The sequence below is a fragment of the Tamandua tetradactyla genome, chromosome 4 (genome assembly GCF_023851605.1).
Source record: "Tamandua tetradactyla isolate mTamTet1 chromosome 4, mTamTet1.pri, whole genome shotgun sequence".
NCBI classification, from domain to species: Eukaryota; Metazoa; Chordata; class Mammalia; order Pilosa; family Myrmecophagidae; genus Tamandua; species Tamandua tetradactyla.
This window is the reverse complement of record NC_135330.1, coordinates 108,645,385-108,670,262: the sequence shown is the minus strand read 5'-3', so window position 1 is coordinate 108,670,262 and position 24,878 is coordinate 108,645,385. Positions and strand designations below refer to the sequence as shown.

Below are 24,878 nucleotides of genomic sequence, written 5' to 3'. Positions count from 1 at the left end.
AAGAGTATGTGTGGTTCTAAAATACAGACAATGTCTTCCTTACCCCTGTGTTCTGAGTTACTTTAACCCCAATCTGATTGGCTTCATTCTTATCCTAATGTACTTTTAATAGATTTTTTCCTTCTAGGGGAATATCAGTTAATATCATCTTTAAGCACATTATAAATACATACCTACATATCTAAACATAGACATACCTACCACAGAAATGGAAAATTGTCCAAGCTATTTTATCATCATTCATTCAACAAATATTTATTAATTACCTATTCTATGCCATTTAGGACTATTCAAAATAACTAAGATTTATAAATATGATATGAAGTAGAATGAAGAAAATTTGTTGATCAAATACAAAAACCATTCAAGATGAGTAGGACCTGCATTCATTGTATTATTTCATTAGTTATTTTTTCATTACATATGTTTATTGCATAGATTTTTCTAATTAATTTTTTAAAATTTTAAAAATATAACAACAAACACATTCTTAACTCATCATTCCGTTCTACATATATAATCAATAATTCACATTATCATGACATAGTTGCATATTCATCATCATGATCATTTCTTAGAACATTTGTCTCAATTCAGAAAAAGAAATAAAAAGACAATAGAAAAAAAATTCATACATTCCATACCCCTTACCCCTCCCTTTCATTGATCACTAGCATTTCAATCCAAATTTATTTTAACATTTGTTCCCCCTATTATTTGTTTTTATTCCGTATGTTCTACTTGTCTGTTGATAAGGTAGATAAAAGGAGCATGCGACACAAGGTTTTCACAATCACACAGTCACATTGTGAAAGTTATATCATTGTACAATCATCTTCAAGAAACATGGCTACTGGATCACAGCTCTATATTTTCAGGCAGTTCCTTCCAGCCTCTCTACTACACCTTGACTAACAAGGTGATATCTACTTAATGCATAAGAATAACCTCCAGGATAACCTCTCGACTCTGTTTGGAATCTCTCAGCTACTGACACTTTATTTCGTCTCATTTCTCTCTTCCCCCTTTTGGTAGTGAAGGTTTTCTCAATCCCTTGATGCTGAGTCTCAGCTCATTCTAGGATTTCTGTCCCATATTATTGCATAGATTTTTATATCTTGGCTCTTCAGAGAAACTATTAGGGTCGGTCTAATAAAATTTAATGGGAATAGACTTAATCTGAACGTTTCAAATATGCCGCATTTCCTCATCTGGGTCCTAGCACACACAGGCAGAGTTAAAACTGACAACTGACTTCAGGATATCCCATACACTCCAGAGCCCCAGCTGCTACACTGCTGCCCGTCATCACCATCCCTGCTCACTCAGGAGTGCACCGAACTCTATCACAGCCTCTTCTTTGTCTTGTAAAAGTCAGGCTTATTCTGTACTACTTTTGCTTTGTTCACTTCTCACAGATGATTTAATTCTATGCCAGGCCATCTCTTTCTTGTAGGAAAATGTAGGAAACGTAGGAAAAATGTATACTCCTAAATCTATCTCCTTTTTTTTTGATCCCTTGGAAAAACTAACCAGCTCCATTTTGTAAATGAAAGAGCTTAATCATCAGTAACTCAGTAACTATTTATTAGGTGCCTACTATGTGCTAAACGCCAGGCTAGACCTCAGGAATAGCTGCAAAATATAAAAGAATGACTAGAAATAGTGCTGTAGCAAGGAAAGAAAACCACACGTTATGAGATCTCATAGACAGTGCAAGCAACCTTGAAAACAGTTGAAAGTACCTAGAAATCCTCTTTATATAAGCATCCTTCCCCTTATTAGACTTGCTTTTCTTCAAGCATTAATGTTTAGGATAAATAAAAATAATGTCTTATTCAACATAATTGTTTTTATATTTCATTCTATCACTAGAATTGATTTTCCAATATTTTTTAATGTGGCACGGTTTTGCTACAGGGTGAGTAAAATATATTCTTAGGCCATAATAAAAGCCAAACCACATTTGTTAAATTGCTCCTCAGGGAAAATGGGATCCAAATTCCCAACTTACAGATAAACTCCTGAAATACAACACATTTATAAATTAAGGATGACTTATTCTGTATGTCTCTATTTGCATTCCTATCGACTTAAGAAATTGTACATCACTAAGGTTAACACCTGTGAATTAGTAGTTTTAAAAAATATATTATGATTACGATTATGAAGCTGAATGCAAATTTTCCATCAGTCCAAAAAAGGACTGGAGGTGGGAAATTCTACAAAGAAGTGTAAGTTGCTCTGTAATATTATCTCTATTGCAATCACTTTGGACTTTAAGTGCAAGAAAATGGTTCAAAACATGTTTTTCACAAATGAGCTAAGTTTCTTCTCATACATAGGTCAACAGAATAAACACACACACACACACACACACACACAAACTCATAAAACAAAACCTGTTCTACAGGCTTCTGTACACATAGAGGAAATATTAGAGAAAGTACAGCCATTTTACATTATGTCTAGGGTACAAACCCTTTTAATTTGTTTAATGACACTCTGCTGAAGCTTTCATTTCAGCTAAGTTGTTCTGTCTTAAAGGACTCACATGAATTTATAACTAAGAAAAATTTTCTTGAGGTTGCCAGGGAGCAGATTAGAAACTTGGCTCAGCATGGTATGTCTTTATGCAATGACTCAGTTTAGCAGCTAACAATATACACTTCCTCCCTCCCACAGAAGAATGATCACATGCCTTCCATCCATGCCTTAAAAGAGATACATAAAATTACCATACAATCTCCTATGCTAAGACTTCACAAATAAGATTTTTATTAGAATGTGAAATGATAGCTTAAAAATTTACCTTACATATACTTATGCAACTGGTCATAACATTTCTTCAACAGAATAACAATAAATGTGACAGTTTGTTATCAACTCTAAGAACAAAATAACTGCTTCCTTCTTTAACTTAGAAATCCACATGTATTAAGTGTGTATCAAATGGTACATGTGATAGGTAAATTGCCTAATTTTTATTTTCATTACAGGACTTTAAAAAATCGGGTGTCACTTACTGGATCTAACAAAAGAATTCAACATTTAAGTTACATATTAATTAATGGTATCATTAAGACTACGTACTGGAACTATGAGGGTATGTTGCCAATTCATAACAAGTTATAATCCCAACCATCAAAATGATAATTTTAAATTAGTTGACAGTAGTCAGAAAGAAATAACTTCTTAATTTTCATGCAGTTGCAAGAGAAACATAAAAAAATGGTATACTGCCATTATTTTATTTTTGGAAACTCTTTGTAAATAAAAACCCATTTCCAAAATAAGATATTCCATGGACACAGAATAGTTGGTCATGGTTCAAGTGCTTCAGGCAACAGAGAAGTATTGTTTTGTAGTTGTTTTTTCAACCTCCCTAGTAACAGCAGTTAGTCATGCACAAAACAACAAGGTAACGACATGGTTTAAAATGAATATATGAGCAATAACTGTAAAATCTCAGCTAAAATGAAAGTTTGCCATCTGAATTCCATTCACAGGAACTGGTAAGGGAAACCAGGTTGCTACTCACCAAACGTTGCCGAAACACCCAGCTTATCTAAGCCACAAAAAGTAGACACATACTGAGGTGCTGAAGACAGCTCTCTCTTGGTTTCAAAGCACTTGGACTGAAGTAGCCTCTATCCTCCCTGTAACAGAGGTTGCCTCCAATTACCAAAGCAGGGCAGAGAAAAAGAGTTTCCACAACCCTGTCTTGACTTTCTGTCTCTTTCTTTGAAGAGTAACAGTTACCACCGGAAAACGTTAGCAGAAAATGATCACTGGAACACTCACACAGAGCAGCTGTAAATTTCCACTCTCCTTGCTTGCTCTCAGATTCCAAGCCTTGCTTGTCTTTTAATCTGTCATAGGCAGTTCTGTTTCTGGTCAAACCAGCTTGCTTATATGTGCTCCCTCCCTCTCTAACAGTCTTTCAGATACATACCACACAGGAACATAACTTAGTTCCCTCATTTTTTTCTTCCTTCCTTCCAATAATGCAACATCACAAGAATGTGTGTAAAGCAGTTAAGCTGAGACAAAATTAATTCTCGGGTCAAAAAAATATAAATCTAGGGATAAATGACTTTTTTCCTCATCATATTGCCCCCTTAAGTCCTATACTTCTTTACACATCGGGCTTTGGTAGCTGATTAAGCCCCACTCAGCATCTAGTTTAAAGGTTTCTATCAAAGGCAAGATGATAATACATTCAGCTGCTAATGTGTTAACTCCTCAGGGAAGATGCTATTTCTAATCATAATCAAGAAGTGTAGCAAGTAAAAACTCCAGGACTATGAATTTACCCTTGAGATTTAAAAGGCAAGAGAGATTTTCGAATTAGAATATTCGTTATTTATATTTCATTTGGAAAGATTTCTCCCCACAAGCATTATCGGCCAGGATACATAATACATCTTTAATGAGAATTTAAAAAGTTAAAGGCCCCAGGAAGCTTATTTTCTCATTATTTTATGCATATGATTATGGAGTAGAATCTTGCAATTATGGATTTCTGCAAGGTTTGAGGATGAGGGATCAGGTGGAAAGTGGAGTGGGAAAATTTCTGACAAACTTGGATGGCATTTGTGCGATTATTTTGGACATTTAGGAGACAAGGTTCCCAGTTTAGAATATATGCTGACTCTGTGACAGTGTTCATCAGAGCCTGCTATAGAGTTCCATTTCGGTTTCTTAGCCCCAAAGACTTTCAGGTTCTCTATCTCCAACAATATGTTTCTAATAAAAACTCTTGGGCCCATCTTGCTGACAGACCCCCCTCCCCCAATTAAAGAACTGACAGAAGTTATAAAGTTACACAATCTTACTCCCTGCAGAACTAAAATATCTCTAAGAATATGAGTTTAAATGAAGTAAACGGTAAATATATATAAATAGTTGCTTATAAATCCTTTAGAGAAATAGTTAAGCAAATAAAGCTTGGCATTAAAATATACATATTTCTTAGCCTGGTTCATTTAAAGTAGATTTTTTAAAAATTGAATATATTATATGGCGATTTAGTTCTTCATACCTAGAGAGATAGGCATTAAAGACTAGTCTGACTATTATTGATTCAATTAGTGGTTCATTAAAATCAGAAATTTATTACCTATTTTAAAAGACAGGTTAAGTGGAAATTATCCTAAATCATTAAGGGGTATTATGTGCACAGCAGCCCCCTGGGTCAGAGATTATCCCAACAGTGAGTGATGAAATAACTGAAGGAATTCAGAATTTCTAAGGTTAGCTCTTAGAATAACCAAAAGTTTAATTTTTTTTGAAGTTACCTTAGAGACTATGGATTAACCTACAGTGGATTCAAAGGCATAAAATAAAGACAAAACTTTAAATATATAAATAATAAGACAGACAATATATGATAGCATGTATATTTATATTTGAATCATACTAAACACCATTAAAAGAATTCCAGTAATACATACATACCCCTAAACACCAATTTTATAGAGGCACACAAATAAATTGCAAAAAAGTAACCTTACATTAAACCACACAAAAAAAACTTTATGAATTTCAAAAAAGGAGGACTTTCATTTTCTGACCACAAGATAATAAAACTGGATCTTAATTTTTTTAACAAATTTCAGTAGATAAGCAAATGTTCCTGTTTTTCAAACTTATTAATACTTGACATTTTAATTTAAAGAGAACATTAGAATTTATTTCGACAGAGAAGAATTAGAAGTACAGTTACAGAAACTTCTGCTTCAGGATATGATGGGACTGGATTTACCCTCCTGTTCACATAACTAAACAACTGGACAAAATATTAAAAACAATGGTTCTCAGACATTGTAGGACAGGGAGGGCATCCCAAAAATCCCTGAGAGAAGGGAAACAAACAAGGTAAACCCTGCAATTTTTAGGCTGCAAAACAGGGAGTGGGACACAAAACAGATCCCAGAAATCTCCCTGAGTTAAGGAAAGAGAACTGAGAATTCAGAAAAGCCACATATTCCTAGAATTCATAAGGCAGAGTCTGAGAGGAGAGATTTGCAAGGAGAGCCTGGAGATCTGCAGGGAATTCTCCTCAAGTCTTCAACTGAGAACCAGGCTGTGCACATGTGTGAGAACAGTCTTCAAGGCTAAGGAAAAACCACCGGAAATAAGCAGGTAAAAGAATTCCCAGTACTCGTACGGGATTTAAAATGGTTCATGTTCCCAATAGCAGGGTGGAGAAACTTCATTAGACAGGGCACTGGATTGAGTACTCAGAAGTGGAGGCAAATTAGCCCTAAAGGGTTTCTGGTCTCACATAAGAGAGTTTAAAAGCAATATTTGAAAGGATCAAACCCTTCCAAGTATCTTAACTGCATTTCAGAGTGAAGTTCAAAAATTAAAAAACTTTGGCATAACAACAATTCACAATGTTTGGCATACAGTCCAAAATTACCCGGCACGCAGGGACCTCAGGAAAAATGGTGGAATAGGGAGGGAGCTGCGGGGCTCACTCCTCTCCCCAAAACACCAAGCGGGCAGGCATCAACTGTTCTAATCAACTGTTCGGGGGCTCTGGAGACCTGGGGAGTTTTGTGCACCACCCAGGGAAATGTGGGAGGAAGAAACTGAGAAATCTTGGTCAGAGACTATGAGTAATTCCGTCTGTGCCCACCCCACCCTGGAGGGAAGCAGCCTCAGGCAGCTGGATCATTGCCTGGGGGGGCTGTTGTGGACTGGGATGGCCATGGGAATCCCCCCCCCCTAAGTACAGAGGGGGACACTACTCAGCACAGATGCAGCTTTTGGCTGACAAATTTACACTGCTGGATCCCACTGTTCTAGCCTGACCTGGTCAGGTGCTACATGCCACTGTTTCCACCATGTCAGAAACAAAGCTGCAAAAGTCCAAAAATACCCAGCTTTCCTAGGGCTAAGGGGACTAACTTGCAGAAGAGTGCCATCTGCTGGGTAGGTTATGTAAGCACACTTTCAGGGAAACATCAAAAAGGGGTTCTGGAGAAGAGCGCCATCTTCTGGGAAGGCCAGGAAAATGTAGCCTTGGGAAGCAGAATGAAAATAAAAAGGCTTTTTGGAGTCTTTCCTGATTCTCTCCCCAGGGCCCTCTGGATCCGGTGTGTGCCCCCTGCATGGGTACCTGGCCCTATTTTGGCTGGGAAATACTAAGAAACAGACGGTCCAGTCAAAGGATCAAATTTAAAAGTCAGAGGAGATATAGAATTTGGAACTAATAAAAGATGTTCAAACAAATCTAAAATCAATTCAAGGAGACGAAGGAAAACATGACAACAGAAATAAGATATTAAGAAGACACTGGGTGAAAGAAAAGAATAATTTGAAAGAATGCAAAGGAAAATAACAGATCTTATGAGAATGAAAGGCACAATAGATGAGATTTAATATACACTAGAGGCATGCAATAGGAGATTTGAACAAGCAGAAGAGAGGATCAGTGAGCAAGAAGAGGAGAAACCCAAATTCAGGCAGACAAAAGAACAGGTAGAGAAAAATTACCAGGCATGCAAAGAAACAGGAAAATACAATACACAAGAAGAAGAAAACTCAATCAATATAAACTCTCAGAAATAACACAAATAATAGAATTAGTACACAAAGACATTAAAACAACTATTATGAATATAGTCTATAGGTTCAAGAAAGTATAAAAAAGCATAAATATGTTAAGGAGAAATATGGAAGATATTTATAAAACACAAATAAAATTTCTAGAGATTAAAATTATAATTTCTGAGATTAAAATTATACCAAATAGAATGAACAGGAGGTTGGACACTACAGGAAAAAAAAGATCAGTAAAGTTGAAGACATAGTAATAGAACTTATCAAATGAAACAGAATGAAAAAAGAGCAAAGAAAAAATAACAGAATGTCACTGAACTCTGGGAAACTTTAAGTAGCCTAATATACGTATCATTTGAGCCCCAGAAGTAGTGGAGAGAGAAGGAAGAATAAAAATAAATGTTTGAAGAAATAATGGCTGAATCCTTTACAGATTTGATTAAAATTATAAACCCGGTGATCTAAGAAGCTTAATAAATCCCAATCAAAAGAAAACTACACCAAGACACATGAAAATCAAATTGCTTAAAGCCAATGATAAGAGTATTCTAAAATCAGCTTGAAAAAAAAAAAAGACACATTTCATACAGGGGAACAAAGATAAAAATGAGAGCAAACTTCTCATCAGAAACAATGCAAGTCAAACAATATCCTCAAAATACTGAAAGAAAAAAGGGTCAGTTTTTCTTTCAAAAACCTGAAAGAATCAATCACCAATCGATGAGCACTAAAGAAATGTTAGAGAAGGTCCTTTCTTCCGGCAGAAAAAAAATTATAGTAGATGGAAATCTTCAAAAAGGATTGAAGAGCACCAAAATAATAAACATGAAGATAAGTATAAAATATTTCTTTCTTACTTTTAAAATCCCTTTAAAACGTAATTTACTTTTTTTTTAAACAAAAATTTACTTTTAAAGCAAAAAAAAAACCTATGTGTTTTGGGGTTTGTGACATATGTAGAAGCAAAATACATTATAAGAGTACAAAGTCCAGGAGAGGGAAAATGGAATTATGTGATTAAAGGTAGCCTGTGATAAGTTAAACATGTGTTTTATACACCTAGATAAAAAAATGAAATCATAAAAAAATCCAGTTCAAAAGAAGGCAGAAAAAGAGGAAAAGAGGAGCAAAATACAGAAGAGATAACTAGAAAATAAATAGCAAGATGGTAGATTTAAATCTAACATTCTCAATAATCCCATTAAATATAAATTGTTTAAACAACCTGTTTTGGTTTCCCAGCTACTATAATAAATACCACACCATGGGTTGGCTTAACAACAGGAATTTTATTTGTTCATGGCTTCAGAGACTAGAAGGCTCCCTCCTCCCAGGGTTGGCATCTTCTGGCTGGCCAGCATCTTTGGGACTACTTGGTTTTTCCATCACACGGCAATATAAATGGTGGTTTCTTCTCCCTTTTCTTGTGACTTCCAGTTTCTGGCTGCTCCCTGGGGCTTCTCTTCCAAGTGCCCAATTTCCTTAGCTTATAAGCACTTTAGCTATCTTGGATTAAGGCCCGCTCTCATACTCTTGAACTAATAACATCTTCAAAAGTCCTATTTACTCAGGGTACACATTCACACAACCAGGGGCTGGGACCTGAACATGTATTTTGTGGGGAACATGATTCAAACTCTAACACACCCCAATTAAAAGCAGATATATCAGACTGGACAAAAAAACACAAGACTCAATTACACATTTATATGAGAAAAACCCAGTTTAACAAATAAGTTAAAAATAAATGGATGGAAAAAGATATACCTTGCAAACACTATTCAAAGAAGGCCTTTCTCTGTTTTGAATATATCATTATGAGTTTATAAGTTTTTATATATTCATTGTATTTCAGTCAATTATAGATTTCTTCTTGATGCTGTACTAGCCTAGGTTCCCCAGAAAGCAGGGTTTGAGGCAGAAGGCTGATGGGATATTATTTCAACAAGAAATCAAATCACCAGACGCAGGAAAGGAATGAATTACAAGTGGAGTAAGGCAGAGAAGGAGGGAAAACCCAAATGACAATGTATAATTGTCATTAATCTGTTGGAAAGACTCTCCCACAAGCCATGTAAACTGCATTTCAGGACCATCTCTGGGGTGAGGGGAAGGAGAAAAAAAAGGGAGAAAGAATTTATCCACTGGTTCCCATTTCCCATTGATCAAAGGCTTGCCCAACATTAAAAATTTTGGTTCTACATGACTCCCAGAGGTGTAAACCTTCCTGGTAACATGGGACAGAAATCCTAGAATGAGCTGGGACTCAGCATCTCAGCATCAAGGGATTGAGAAGACCTTCTAGACTGAAAGGGGGAAGAGAGAAATGAGACAAAATAAAGTGTCAGTGGCTCAGAAATTTCAAATAGAGTTGAGAAGTTATCCTGGAGATTATTCTTATATATTATATAGATAACTTCACTTTTAGTTTAAAGTGTATTAGAGAGGCTAGAGGGAAGTGTGGGAAACTGTAGAGCTGTGTTCCAGTAGCCATGTTTCTTTAAGATGATCATATGACATAACTTTCGCAAAGTGACTGTGTGATTGTGAAAACATATTCTGATGCTCCTTTTATCTACGGTATGGACAGATGAGTAAAAAATACGGATTAAAAATAAATAGTAGGAAAAAGCGGCCGGAGTCCATCCCTTCCTCCTTCCCGGGCCAGCTGGCAGAATTGGGCAGGCGGTCCCCTCAAGCCGCGGCGGCTGGCGCCCCCACCACGCGCAGCACCCCGGACCAACTGAGAGAATTGGATCGGAAATCCCCAGGCCGTGGAGAACGGTGATGGGGGGGGGTCCCTTCCAAACACGTGACTCCCCGGTCCGGCTGGGAACAGTGCACTTTCCCAGGCCGCGGCGTGGCACCCTCCCGCCACACTTGGCGCCCTGGGCCGACTAGGAAATTTGGACGGGCACCCTCACGGGCTGCGAGGCCGGCGACCCTCCCCGTGTTCGGACCCCCGGACTGGCTGGCACTCTTCCAAGCCGCTTCGGCTGGCAAACCCCCCCCATGGCGAAAGTTTTCCAAAGTTAAAGGACCCACAGCACCTTTTACTGGTGGGAACCGCAGACAAACGTGCGCCACGAGCGCCACCTACTGGGCAGGAGAAGAAAAACAGAACCCAGAGATTTCACAGAAAAATCTTTCAACCTGTTCTGTCCAACACCCAGGGAAATCTGACTAAATGCCCAGACGCCAGCAGAAGATAACGGATCACGCTCAAAAAATTGAAAATATGGCCCAGTCAAAGGAACAAACCAATAGTTCAAATGAGATACAGGAGCTGAGACAACTAATGCTGAATATACAAACAGAAATGGAAAACCTCTTCAAAAACCAAATCGATAAATTGAGGGAGGACATGAAGAAGACATGGGCTGAACAAAAAGAAGAAATAGAAAAACTGAAAAAAAAAATCACAGAGCTTATGGAAGTGAAGGATAAAGTAGAAAAGATGGAAAAAACAAGGGATACCTACAATGATAGATTTAAAGAGACAGAAGATAGAATTAGTGATTTGGAGGATGGAACATCTGAATTCCAAAAGCAAACAGAAACTATCAGGAAAAGAATGGAAAAATTTGAACAGGGTATCAGGGAACTCAAGGACAATATGAACCGCACAAATATATGTGTTGTGGGTGTCCCAGAAGGAGAGGAGAAGGGAAAAGGAGGAGAAAAACTAATGGAAGAAATTATCACTGAAAATTTCCCAACTCTTATGAAAGACCTAAAATTACAGATCCAAGAAGTGCAGTGCACCCCAAAGAGATTAGACCCAAATAGGCGTCCTCCAAGACACTTACTAGTTAGAATGTCACAAGTCAAAGAGAAAGAGAGGATCTTGAAAGCAGCAAGAGAAAAACAATCCATCACATACAAGGGAAACCCAATAAGACTATGTGTAGATTTCTCAGCAGAAACCATGGAGGCTAGAAGACAGTGGGATGATATATTTAAATTACTAAAAGAGAAAAACTGCCAACCAAGACTCCTATATCCAGCAAAATTGTCCTTCAAAAATGAAGGAGAAATTAAAACATTCTCAGACAAAGAGTCACTGAGAGAATTTGTGACCAAGAGACCAGCTCTGCAAGAAATACTAAAGGGAGCACTAGAGTCAGATACGAAAAGACAGAAGAGAGAGGTATGGAGAAGAGTGTAGAAAGAAGGAAAGTCAGATATGATATATATAATACAAAAGGCAAAATGGTAGAGGAAAATATTATCCAAACAGTAATAACACTAAATGTTAATGGACTAAATTCCCCAATCAAAAGACATAGACTGGCAGAATGGATTAAAAAACAGGATCCTTCCATATGCTGTCTACAGGAAACACATCTTAGACCCAAAGATAAACATAGGTTGAAAGTGAAAGGTTGGGAAAAGATATTTCATGCAAATAACAACCAGAAAAGAGCAGGAGTGCCTATACTAATATCCAACAAATTAGACTTCAAATGTAAAACAGTTAAAAGAGACAAAGAAGGACACTATATACTAATAAAAGGAACAATTAAACAAGAAGACATAACAATCATAAATATTTATGCACCGAACCAGAATGCCCCAAAATACGTGAGGAATACACTGCAAACACTGAAAAGGGAAATAGACACATATACCATAATAGTTGCAGACTTCAATTCACCACTCTCATCAATGGACAGAACATCTAGACAGAGGATCAATAAAGAAATAGAGGATCTGAATATTACTATAAATGAGCTAGACTTAACAGACATTTATAGGACATTACATCCCACAACAGCAGGATACAACTTTTTCTCAAAGTGCTCATGGATCATTCTCAAAGATAGACCATACGCTGGGTCACAAAGCAAGTCTTAACAAATTTAAAAAGATTGAAATCATACACAACACTTTCTCGGATCATAAAGGAATGAAGTTGGAAATCAATAATAGGCGGAGTGCCAGAAAATTCACAAATACGTGGAGGCTCAACAACACACTCTTAAACAACGAGTGGGTCAAAGAAGAAATTGCAAGAGAAATTAGTAAATACCTCGAGGCGAATGAAAATGAAAACACAACATATCAAAACTTATGGAACGCAGCAAAGGCAGTGCTAAGAGGGAAATTTATTGCCCTAAATGCCTATATCAGAAAAGAAGAACAGGCAAAAATGCAGGAATTAACTGTCCACTTGGAAGAACTGGAGAAAGAACAGCAAACTAATCCCAAAGCAAGCAAAAGGAAAGAAATAACAAAGATTAGAGCAGAAATAAATGAAATTGAAAACAATAGAGAAAATCAATAAGACCAGAAGTTGGTTCTATGAGAAAATCAATAAGATTGATGGGCCCTTAGCAAGATTGACAAAAAGAAGAAGAGAGAGGATGCAAATAAATAAGATCAGAAATGGAAGAGGAGACATAACTACTGACCTCACAGAAATAAAGGAGGTAATAACAGGATACTATGAACAACTTTACGCTAATAAATACAACAATTTAGAGGAAATGGACGGGTTCCTGGAAAGACATGAACAACCAACTTTGACTCAAGAAGAGATAGATGATCTCAACAAACCAATCACAAGTAAAGAAATTGAATTAGTCATTCAAAAGCTTCCTAAAAAGAAATGTCCAGGACCAGACGGCTTCACATGTGAATTCTATCAAACATTCCAGAAAGAATTAGTACCAACTCTCCTCAAACTCTTCAAAAAAATCGAAGTGGAGGGAAAACTACCTAATTCATTCTATGAAGCCAACATCACCCTCATACCAAAACCAGGCAAAGATATTACAAAAAAAGAAAACTACAGACCAATCTCTCTAATGAACATAGATGCAAAAATCCTCAATAAAATTCTAGCAAATCGTATCCAACAACACATTAAAAGAATTATACATCATGACCAATGACCAAGTAGGATTCATCCCAGGTATGCAAGGATGGTTCAACATAAGAAAATCAATTAATGTAATACACCATATCAACAAATCAAAGCAGAAAAATCACATGATCATCTCAATTGATGCAGAGAAGGCATTTGACAAGATTCAACATCCTTTCCTGTTGAAAACACTTCAAAAGATAGGAATACAAGGGAACTTCCTTAAAATGATAGAGGGAATATATGAAAAACCCACAGCTAATATCATCCTCAATGGGGAAAAATTGAAAACTTTCCCCCTAAGATCAGGAACAAGACAAGGATGTCCACTATCACCACTATTATTCAACATTGTGTTGGAGGTTCTAGCCAGAGCAATTAGACAAGAAAAAGAAATACAAGGCATCAAAATTGGAGAGGAAGAAGTAAAACTATCACTGTTTGCAGATGATATATTATATGTCGAAAACCTGGAAAAATCCACAACAAAACTACTAGAGCTAATAAATGAGTACAGCAAAGTAGCAGGTTACAAGATCAACATTCAAAAATCTGTAGCATTTCTATACACTAGCAATGAACAAGCTGAGGGGGAAATCAAGAAACGAATCCCATTTACAACTGCAACTAAAAGAATAAAATACCTAGGAATAAATTTAACTAAAGAGACAAAAGACCTATACAAAGAAAACTACAAAAAACTGTTAAAAGAAATCACAGAAGACCTAAATAGATGGAAGGGCATACCGTGTTCATGGATTGGAAGACTAAATATAGTTAAGATGTCAATCCTACCTAAATTGATTTACAGATTCAAAATCCCAACAACTTATTTTTCAGAAATAGAAAACCCAATAAGCAAATTTATCTGGAAGGGCAGGGTGCCCCGAATTGCAAAAAACATCTTGAGGAAAAAAAACGAAGCTGGAGGTCTCACCCTGCCTGACTTTAAGGCATATTATGAAGCCACAGTAGTCAAAACAGCATGGTATTGGCATAAAGATAGATATATCGACCAATGGAATCAAATAGAGTGCTCAGATATAGACCCTCTCATCTATGGACATTTGATCTTTGATAAGGCAGTCAAGCCAACTCACCTGGGACAGAACAGTCTCTTCAATAAATGGTGCCTAGAGAACTGGATATCCATATGCAAAAGAATGAAAGAAGACCCATATCTCACACCCTATACAAAAGTTAACTCAAATGGATCAAAGATCTAAACATTAGGTCTAAGACCATAAAACAGTTAGAGGAAAATGTTGGGAGATATCTTATGAAACTTATAATTGGAGGCGGTTTTATGGACCTTAAACCTAAAGCAAGAGCACTGAAGAAGGAAATAAATAAATGGGAGTTCCTCAAAATTAAACACTTTTGTGCATCAAAGAACTTTATCAAGAAAGTAGAAAGACAGCCTACACAATGGGAGACAATATTTGGAAATGACATATCAGATAAAGGTCTAGTATCCAGAATTTATAAAGAGATTGTTCAACTCAACAACAAAAAGACAGCCAACCCAATTACAAAATGGGAAAAAGACTTGAACAGACACCTATCAGAAGAGGAAATACAAATGGCCAAAAGGCACATGAAGAGATGCTCAATGTCCCTGGCCATTAGAGAAATGCAAATCAAAACCACAATGAGATATCATCTCACACCCACCAGAATGGCCATTATCAACAAAACAGAAAATGACAAGTGCTGGAGAGGATGCGGAGAAAGAGGCACACTTATCCACTGCTGGTGGGAATGTCAAATGGTGCAACCACTGTGGAAGGCAGTTTGGCGGTTCCTCAAAAAGCTGAATATAGAATTGCCATACGACCCAGCAATACCATTGCTGGGTATCTACTCAAAGGACTTAAGGGCAAAGACACAAACGGACATTTGCACACCAATGTTTATAGCAGCATTATTTACAATTGCAAAGAGATGGAAACAGCCAAAATGTCCATCAACAGACGAGTGGCTAAACAAACTGTGGTATATACATACGATGGAATATTATGCAGCTTTAAGACAGGATAAACTTATGAAGCATGTAATAACATGGATGGACCTAGAGAACATTATGCTGAGTGAGTCTAGCCAAAAACTAAAGGACAAATACTGTATGGTCCCACTGATGTGAACAAACATTCGAGAATAAACTTGGAATATGTCATTGGTAACAGAGTCCAGCAGGAGTTAGAAACAGGGTAAGATAATGGGTAATTGGAGCTGAAGGGATACAGACTGTGCAGCAGGACTAGATACAAAAACTCAAAAATGGACAGCACAATAATACCTAATTGTAAAGTAATCATGTTAAAACACTGAATGAAGCTACATCTGAGCTATAGGTTTTTTTTTTTTTACTATTATTATTACTTTTATTTTTTTTCTCTACATTAACATTCTATATCTTTTTCTGTTGTGTTGCTAGTTCTTCTAAACCGATGCAAATGTACTAAGAAATGATGATCATGCATCTATGTGATGATGTTGAGAATTACTGATTGCATATGTAGAATGGTATGATTTCTATATGTTGGGTTAATTTCTTTTTTTCCGTTAATTAATAAAAAAACAAATAGATAAATAAATAAATAGTAGGGGGAACAAATGTTAAAATAAATTGAGTAGAGGGAAATATTAGTGGTTAATGAGAGGGAGGGGTAAGGGGTATGTTATACATGAGTTTTTTTCTTTTTTCTTTTTATTTATTTCTCTGGAGTGATATAAGTGTTCTGAGAAATGATCATGGTGATAAATATACAACTATGTGATGATATTGTGAGCCATTGATCGTACACCAAGTATGGAATGTTCATACGTTAAGAATGTTCACGTTGTATGCTGATCGGTTTTATTAATAAAATTTTTTTTAAATCCTGGTTCTAATAAAACATTAAAATGGTGATGTATTTATCTTTCAATATACCTAATATATTTTCAAATAATAATACCAAAATTACTAACACTAAAGTTACTGAATAAAGTTTAAAGAGTCCTTTGGAATTAACTTCTAATTTAGCTTTCAATGTACGACCTGCCATTAGGCTAGTAACGCCTATGGTTAAACTGTTGAATTATTTTACCTGTTAGAAAACAAAAACTAAAAAAAAACTTCTATTTGGCATTGAAAAATGAAAACACAATGAAAAGAATTCTTCCATAAATGGAAGAAGACTTTAATTTCTTTATTCCTACGCAGAGATTTTAATTTAACATGCTATAATGAAGAAGTTCAATGGAGTTCATCGTCTCAGCTATCGAGAAAAGTATAGAGGAAGAGTTAACAATGTGTATCACACATTCAGATCAAATTTAGTCAAATGAAATCATGGCAGACTAAATAAGCCTAAATAAACAGTGCACTCACCCTTGCTCAAACTCGTTTACTTGAATCCAGCTCAAGATCTGTGCTGGTTACTTGACTCTGAATTGAGTGGAAGGGAACTCCTTATGGTCTGGCCGCCTAGGGCTCAACTCTAAATGTAGCCACCCCCAACACATCTAATAAACAAGGCCAAGGGGAAACAGGATGCCAGCAACAAATACTCCCACGTGAAAATGGGGAGATGAAGAAACCTCAATCCAGAATAGAAACTATCACCTGCTGGTTAAGAAGAGTAAGCTAATTACCAGACCCATGGCCCTTGGTTCTAATCTCTGGGAGAATCTTCCTGACCACAGTCTTCCAAAGCCAAATTTGAGAGGAGCGTTGTGGCTGGTTTCCTGATGGGGAGCTTTACTCCTGAAGCAGCCCCCTTATTTCAGGGTCAGATTTAGGGGCCTGGGAAGTTGTCAGGGGTTGGCAAGTCATAGGCCCTTATTTTTCAGGGTTAGATTTGACAATACAACTGCCTTAGATTGTCAGTTGGCTTTTAATCCAGTTACCATTTGTCTACTACTAAACAAAGCCAGAAATAGTTGAATCTTGACCTACTGTTGAGATTTTTTTTCCCTAACAAGCCTCTTTGCACTGCCTGTTACTCAAGACTGCACAATAAACTGCTTCCTTCTGGACCCTTCCTTCCAAACTAATCTGCCCTTTCCACCCAGGCTGTACCCTTGTACACTGCTCTTTTTGTGGGGCTGATGGTTATTTCTGGCAGACAGGAGATGCTGGGTAGATCAGCCTCCTGCTAGGTTGTAGTCATACTTCCTCACATTTTCTGCCTCTCTGTTTTTGCTCACATTTATTAGCTCAGGGACTGTGACCACATCTGAGAGACAAATAGGCAGGTCCAGTGCCTAAGAAATTCTTAAGCTCTTAAGCTCTGCATTTCCCTTTTTAGTTAGCCTTTGCCCTATCAGCCCATTCTTTGTTTTCTACTCAAAATTTCTTGACTCAAATTCTGCTCAGGAAGAGCTTTGCAAAAGCACTTCTGATCACTATTTTCGCTTACCTATGACTTTGTTCATTGACAACAAAATCCTCAGAGGATAGTATAAAATCTGGCAACTGGAAGTGACTGCTATCCGGAGAGTCGTAACTGAGACTTCTGTTTCCCCTGATCACACCTTACTCACATCCTTGAATCACTCAGCATGTTTTATTGCAAGAAGGCAGGAATTTTATAGTTTCCTTGCTCTACATCTTGCCTGCCTCTTTTGTAAAATCTATAGCCAAGTATATTTGTTTATTTATCAGTTCCGCCCATCCTTCCATTTCCCACTGAATGTCTCCTCTTTCTTTCATTTTTTTAATTTTTTTATTGTGAAATATATACAAAAAGAGCAATAAATTAAAATGTACATTTTAACAAGTAATTATGAAACAGATTTCACAGTTTGGTATGGGTTACGGTTCCACAATTTCAGGTTTTTCCTTCTATCTCCTCCAAGGCACTGGAGACTGACAGAAATGTCAATATATTGATTGAGCAGTCATACCCATTTGTTAAATCCTATCTTCTCTGTTATACTCCTTCTCTTTAAATAACATATATACCTAAAAGCAATACATTCCAAAGTACATCGCAACAAATAGTTGTAGAACAGATTTCAGTTTGGTATGAGTTACAGTTTCAAAATATTAGGTTTTTATTTCTAGCTGCTCAAAGGTACTGGAGGCTAAAAGAAATATCAGTAAAATGATTCAGCACTCATTTGTTAAACCCAAGTTTCTCTGTATAACTCCACCATCACCTCTGATCTCTCTCACATTCTGTAGGGGTATTTTGGCTATGCCCATTCTAACTTTTTTTTTTAACTTTTTTTGTTGTACAGTATAACATATACACAAAGCAAAGAAATCAAAAAGCAATCGTTTTCAAAGTACTCTTCAAAAAGTGGATACAGGAGAGATTCAGAGTTTGTCATGGGCTACCATACGATCCTCTCATATGTTTCCTTCTAGCTACTTCAGAACATGGGAGGTTAGAGGGCTTAAATACTTTTTTATCATCACAATTGACTTTTTTTTCCTTCTTTTTTTTGTGAATGATAACATATATACAAAACAGCAATAAATTTCAAAGCACAGCACCACAATTAGTTGCAGAACATATTTCAGACTTTGACATGGGTTGCAATTTCACAATTTTAGGTTTTTACTTCTAGTTGCTCTAAAATATTGGAGACAAAAAGATATATCAATTTAATACTTCAGCATTCATATTCATTTGTTAAGTCCTATCTTCTATGTATAACTTCACCATCACCTTTGATCTTTCCATACCTCTCTTTGGGGTTGTTTGGGCTATGGCAATTCTAAATTTTTGATATTGGAACGGTCTGTCACTAACATGGGGTAAGGAGATGGAACTATCTGATGTTCTGGAGAGGCTGGGCTAGGTTTTAGGACTTATCTGGACCAGGGACCCATCCGGAGGCTGTAGGTTTCTGGAAAGTTACTCTAGTGCCTGGAACCTTTGTGGAATCTTATATATTGCCCTAGGTGTTCTTTAGGATTGGCTGGAATGGTCCTGGTTGGGGGTTGGCAGGTTATGACAGGTAACCAGGTCTACCTGAAGCTTGCGTAAGAGCAACCTCCAGAGTAGCCTCTCGACCCTATTTGAACTCTCTCTGCCACTGATACTTTATTAGTTACACTTCTTTTTCCCCCTTTTGGTTAGCATGCAATTGTTGAGCCCATGGTGCCAGGTCTAGATTCATCCCTGGGAGTCCTCTTCCACATCACCAGGGAGACTTTCACCCCTGGATGTCATGTCCCATGTAGGGGGGAGGGCAGTGATTTCACTTGCAGAGTTGGACTTAAAGAGACAGACCACATCTGAGCAACAACAGAGGTCCTCCAGAAGTAACTCTTAGGCAAGCCTATAGGTAGTCTAAGCTTCTCTGCTACCTATATAAGCTTCACAAGAGTAAGCCTCATGATCGAGGGCATGGCCTATTGATTTGGGTGTCCCTAAAGTTTGACACAATTTCAGGGGATTCCCTGATGGTAAGGTTTAATAGTTCCATAGTCTTTCTTCCCTCCCTCAGGGGACTCTGTCAATACTTCTTGATTATCTGCTTAATATACTCTAGGATGTTTACAGGCATTAAACATCCTTTCTTATCAAAGGACCTCTTTCTTATTGTGTGCTTCCTGTTTCAGTTGTTCAGATGAGCTATACAGATAGGTTGAATTAGATTATGCACTACAGAAAATTTCAGTTCCAGACCAAATAAACCTTTCTTCCATTGGTCTAAAAGACTATGTGTGGTTCTAAAATATAGACACTGTCTTCCTTACCCCTATGTTCTGAATTACTTTAACCCCAATCTGTTTGGCTTGGTTCTTATCTCTAAATATCAGGTTATATATATAAAACAGCCTCTCAAAATCCAGAAATAATAGTCACCACTCCAGACTTACTATGTCTGCTCTAAAAGCTTTCAGTCTAGGCCCCTGTTTTCTTATAAGCATTTTCTAAAGGTGAACATACCATTGTTGTTTTTTGTTTCCAGCTTATTTTGTCTCATCAAATGTCCCACATGTTCATTCACATGGTTGCATGCCTCACAACATTGTTCCTTTTTGTAGCAGCCTTCTTTGTCTCTTATGATGTCTTTACATTTAAAGTCTATTTTGTCTAATATCAGTATAGCTACTCCAGCTTTCTTTTGGTTACAACTCACATGGAAAATCTTTTTCCATCCTTTCACTTTCAATCTATTTGTATCCTTGTGTCTAAAATGAGTCTCTTGTGAACAGCATATAGCTGGATTATGTTTCTTAATCCATTCTGCCAATCTGTATCTTTTAATTGGTAAATTTAGTTGGTTAACATTCAAAGTTATTACTGAAAAGGTGTTTCTTGAGTCTACCTTCTTATCTGTTTTATTTTATTTGTCAGATCTAAATATTCTTTTCCCTCTTTCTCTTTGTATTCTTTAAGTTACCCTTAGTGGTACTCTTCAATTCTGTGCCCTCCTCCAGACCTCCCTGTCTTTTTTTTTTTCAGCAGGCAGAACTCCTTTTAGTATTTCTTGTAGGGCTGGTCATTTGACAAATTCTTTCAGGACTTTTTTGTCTGTGAAAATTTTAATCTCTCCCTCAATTCTGAAGGTGCTAGTTGAGTAGTCTGAACTCAGTCTTACTTGATTTCCCTTGTATGTAATAGATTGTTTTTCTCTTGCCACTTTCAGGATTTTCTGCTTCTCCTGAACATTTGACAGACTGATCAGTATTTGCCTTGGGGAAGGCCTATCTGGATTTATTCTGTTTGGAGTTTGTTGGGCTTCTTTGACGCGTATATTTATGTCCTTTATGAGGGTTGGGAAGTTTTCCCCCATTATATCTTCAACTACTTTTCCTAGCCCTTTACTCCTCTCTTTTCCTTCTGGTACATCAATGATTCTTATATTGTGTGCTTTGTTTTGTCTATCATTTCCCTGAGTTCCCATTCAATTTTTTCCAGCTTTTTTGCCATTCGCTGTTTTGAGTCTTCAAAGTCAATTATCCTATCCTCTCTATCACGTATTCTTTCTTTGGTCCCTTCAAATCTGGTGTTGTGTGTGTCTAGTATATTTTTTATTTGGTCAACAGAGTCTTTAATCTTTGTGATTTTGGCTATTTTTCTATTTATTCTTTCAAATTTCTCTTTGTGCTCTTCTACTGTCTTCTTCTTCTTCATCTCCTTTATGTCATTTGCCATCCCACCCATTTTACTAAGTAGAGTTGTATGAACATCTTTGATTAGTTCTTTCAATGTCTGTGTCTCCTCTGGCGTTTTAATTTGGTCATTAGGCAGGGCTGTATCTGTCTGCATTGTGATATGCTTAGCGATCTTCTGCTGTGTTTGCCACATGCAAATATCTTGATTGATTTACTTTAGGAGTTGATTTCTTTCAGTAGTCTAAGGCCTTGTGTTTGCAGGATGGTTGTCCAGCAGGGAGCAGAGTATGGGGTGGAGCACTCAGTATGATGATTTTTTTCAGGGCAGGTATGGGCACAGGTTGGGAATGTTACACTGATGTTTGTGAATGTGGGCGCCCAGTGGCCAAGGACAATGTAGCTGTGTGGGTGTACTGGTCTGAGGGGCGTAACCCTGGTGTGCGCTGGTCTAAGGCACAGGGCCCTGACATGACATCTGGGGGTGAAAGTCTCCCTGGGGACGTTGGGAGATTACTCCCAGAGATGAATCCAGCCCTGGCACCGTGGAATCAATAATGTCATCCTGAACAGGAAGGGGGAAAAGAAGTGTAACTAATAAAGTATCAGTGGCAAAGAGTTCAAATGGAGTCGAGAGACTACTCTGGATGGAGGTTGCTTTTAAGCAAGCTTCAGGTAGACCCTGCTACCTAACATAACCTGCAACCCCCAACCAGAACCATCCCAGCCAATCCTAAAGAACACCTAAGGCCAATTTATAAGATTCCACAAGGGTCCTGGGCACTAGAGCAACTTTCCAGAAATCTGCAATCTGCAGATGGGTCCCTAGTCCAGGTAAGTCCTGAAACCTAGAGGGCCCAGCCTCTCCAGAACAACAGATAGTTCCATCTCCCTACTCCATATTAGTGACAGACCCTTCCAATATAAAAAATTTAGAATTGCCATAGCCCAAACACCCCTAAAGAGAGGGATGGAAAAATCAAAGGTGATGGTGGAGTTTTATAGTGAAGATAGGATTTAACAAATGAATATGAATGCTGGATCATTAAATTGATATCTTTTTTATTCTCCAGTATCTTAGAGCAGCTAGAAGTAAAAACCTAAAATTGTGAAATTGTAAACTCTGAAATCTGTTTTACAACTAATTGTGATGCTGTGCTTTGAAATTTATTGCTTTTTTGTATATATGTTATATATCAAAAAAAAAGAAGGAAAAAAGTCAACTTGATGATAAAAAAATATTTAAGCCCTCTAACCTCCTATATTCTGGATCAGTTCGAAGGAAAAATATGAGAGGATCGTATGGTAGCCCATGACAAACTCTGGGATCAGTCCTGTAACTACTTGTTGAAGAGTGCTTTAAAAACCATTGCTTCTTTATTTTTTTGCTTTGTATATATATATATGTTATATTATTCAATAAAAAAGTTTTTTTAAAAAGTTAATCAAAAAGGAAGCCCCCCAAAATATTTTTTTTTAAAAAGGAAACCCTACAGCAGACAAGAATCTGTTTCCTGTCGTCTCTCCTAGGAGATGAGAATACTACCAGTGTGCCATAGATGACATAGGTGACTCTAGCTCCTCCTTCTCATCATTTCCATTTCAGGCAGAATTAATGCTGTGATCCTGGATTTGCTGAAAGATATTTGTTTTAATTTCCTGGCTGCTAAAACAAATACCATGCAATGAGTTGGTATAAACAACAGGAGTTAATTGGCTCACAGTTTTGAGGCTACGAGAAATCCACAATCAAGTTGGAACCAAGATGATGCTTTCAACCAGGAAACTGCGGCATTCTGCACAGTCAGTGATCCGTGGTCCCCAGCTTTTCTGTCACATGGAAATAGTCATGGTAGCTTTTCTTGGCTTCTGTGGGTTCCACTGACTTCCAGTTTCTTCCTGTGGCTTCCTCTTTGCATGTTTGAATTTTATTCTGCTTATACCGAATTCCAGTCACAGGATTAAGACCAAATCTGATTCAGCTGGGTCACACTTTCACTGAAGTAACCACATCAAAAGGTCCTATTTACACTGAATTCACACCCACAGTAGTGGATGAAGATTAAGAACATGATGTCCTGGAGTATATAGCTCCAACCCAGCACAATATTCATATTGCTTTTATAAAAGCAGAATATAGAAGAAATGCTTCTGTTTTGTTTTGTTTTGTTTTTTTCAGAAAAGAGGAAAGCTGAATAACGCAAAGCAGGTGAAACCCGCCACTCCCATCACAGCAGGGTGGCGGGTAAAAGTTTTGATATTGGCAATATTTCCAGAAACTCTATAGTAGTCACTTAAAACAGAAGGTCTCAGGACAACAAAATCAATAAGCCAAAACCTCAATCTTGGGGTTTGTTCCTATGAAACTTATCCCCACAAACGACAGACTAAGCCTATTTAAAAATTAGGCCTAAGAGTCACCTCCAGAGAACCTCTTTTGTTGCTCAGATGTGGCATATCTCTCTCAACCAACATGGCAGACAAACTCACTGCCCTCCCCCTCTTTACATGGGACATGACTCCCAGGGGTGTAAACCTCCCAGCAACATGGGACAGAAATCCTAGAATGAGCTGGGACTCAGCATCAGGGATTGAGAAAGCCCTCTCGGCCAAAAGGGGGAAAAGAGAAATGAGACAAAATAAAGTGCCAGTGGCTAAGAGATTTCAGACCAGAGTTGGGAGGTTATCCTGGAGGTTATTTTTATGCATTACATAGATATCCCCCTTTTAGATTAAGATGTATTTAGATTAAGGTATATTAGGCTGAAACTGTAGAGCTGTGTTCCAGTAGCCATGTTTCTTGAAGATGATTATATAATGATACAGCTTTCGTAGTGTGACTGTGTGATTGTGAAAACCTTGTGTCTGATGCTCCTTTTAATTATGGTATGGACAGATGAATAAAACATATGGATTAAAAATAAAATAATGGGGAAACAAATGTTAAAATTAAAAAATATATATATATATATATTGGATAGATGGAAATACTAGTGGTCAATGAGAGGGAGGAGTAAGGGGTATGGTATGTATGAGTTTTTTCTTTTTTCTTTTTATTTCTTTTTCTGGGGTGATGCAAATTTTCTAAAAAATGATCATAGCGATGAATATACAACTATGTGATGACATTGTGAGCCTCTGATTGTACACCATGTATGGAATATTTGCATGTTAAGAATGTATGTGCTTCAATGGCTGAGAGATTCCAAACAGAGTCGAGAGGTTATCCTGGAGGTTATTCTTATGCATTAAGTAGATATCAGCTTGTTATCCAAGATGTAATGGAGAGGCTGGAGGGAACTGCCTGAAAATGTAGAGCTGTGTTCCAGTAGCCATGTTTCTTGATGATGATTGTATAATGATATAGCTTTCACA

At 37.2% G+C, this 24,878-nt stretch overlaps 1 protein-coding gene across 7 annotated transcripts in view; it reads right to left on the bottom strand.

The window, feature by feature from the left end:
* The window catches only part of CAB39L (calcium binding protein 39 like), a 247,816-nt gene that overhangs the window by 136,821 nt on the left and 86,117 nt on the right, over positions 1-24,878 (bottom strand). For 2 of the 7 annotated variants that reach the window (XM_077158199.1, XM_077158198.1), the window contains exon 2: positions 3,542-3,659. The exons of 2 other annotated variants lie outside the window; for them this stretch is intronic. The gene's annotated coding sequence lies outside the window, so the exon portion shown is untranslated. 3 more of the 7 variants (XM_077158200.1, XM_077158202.1, XM_077158201.1) reach the window with 3 other exon arrangements.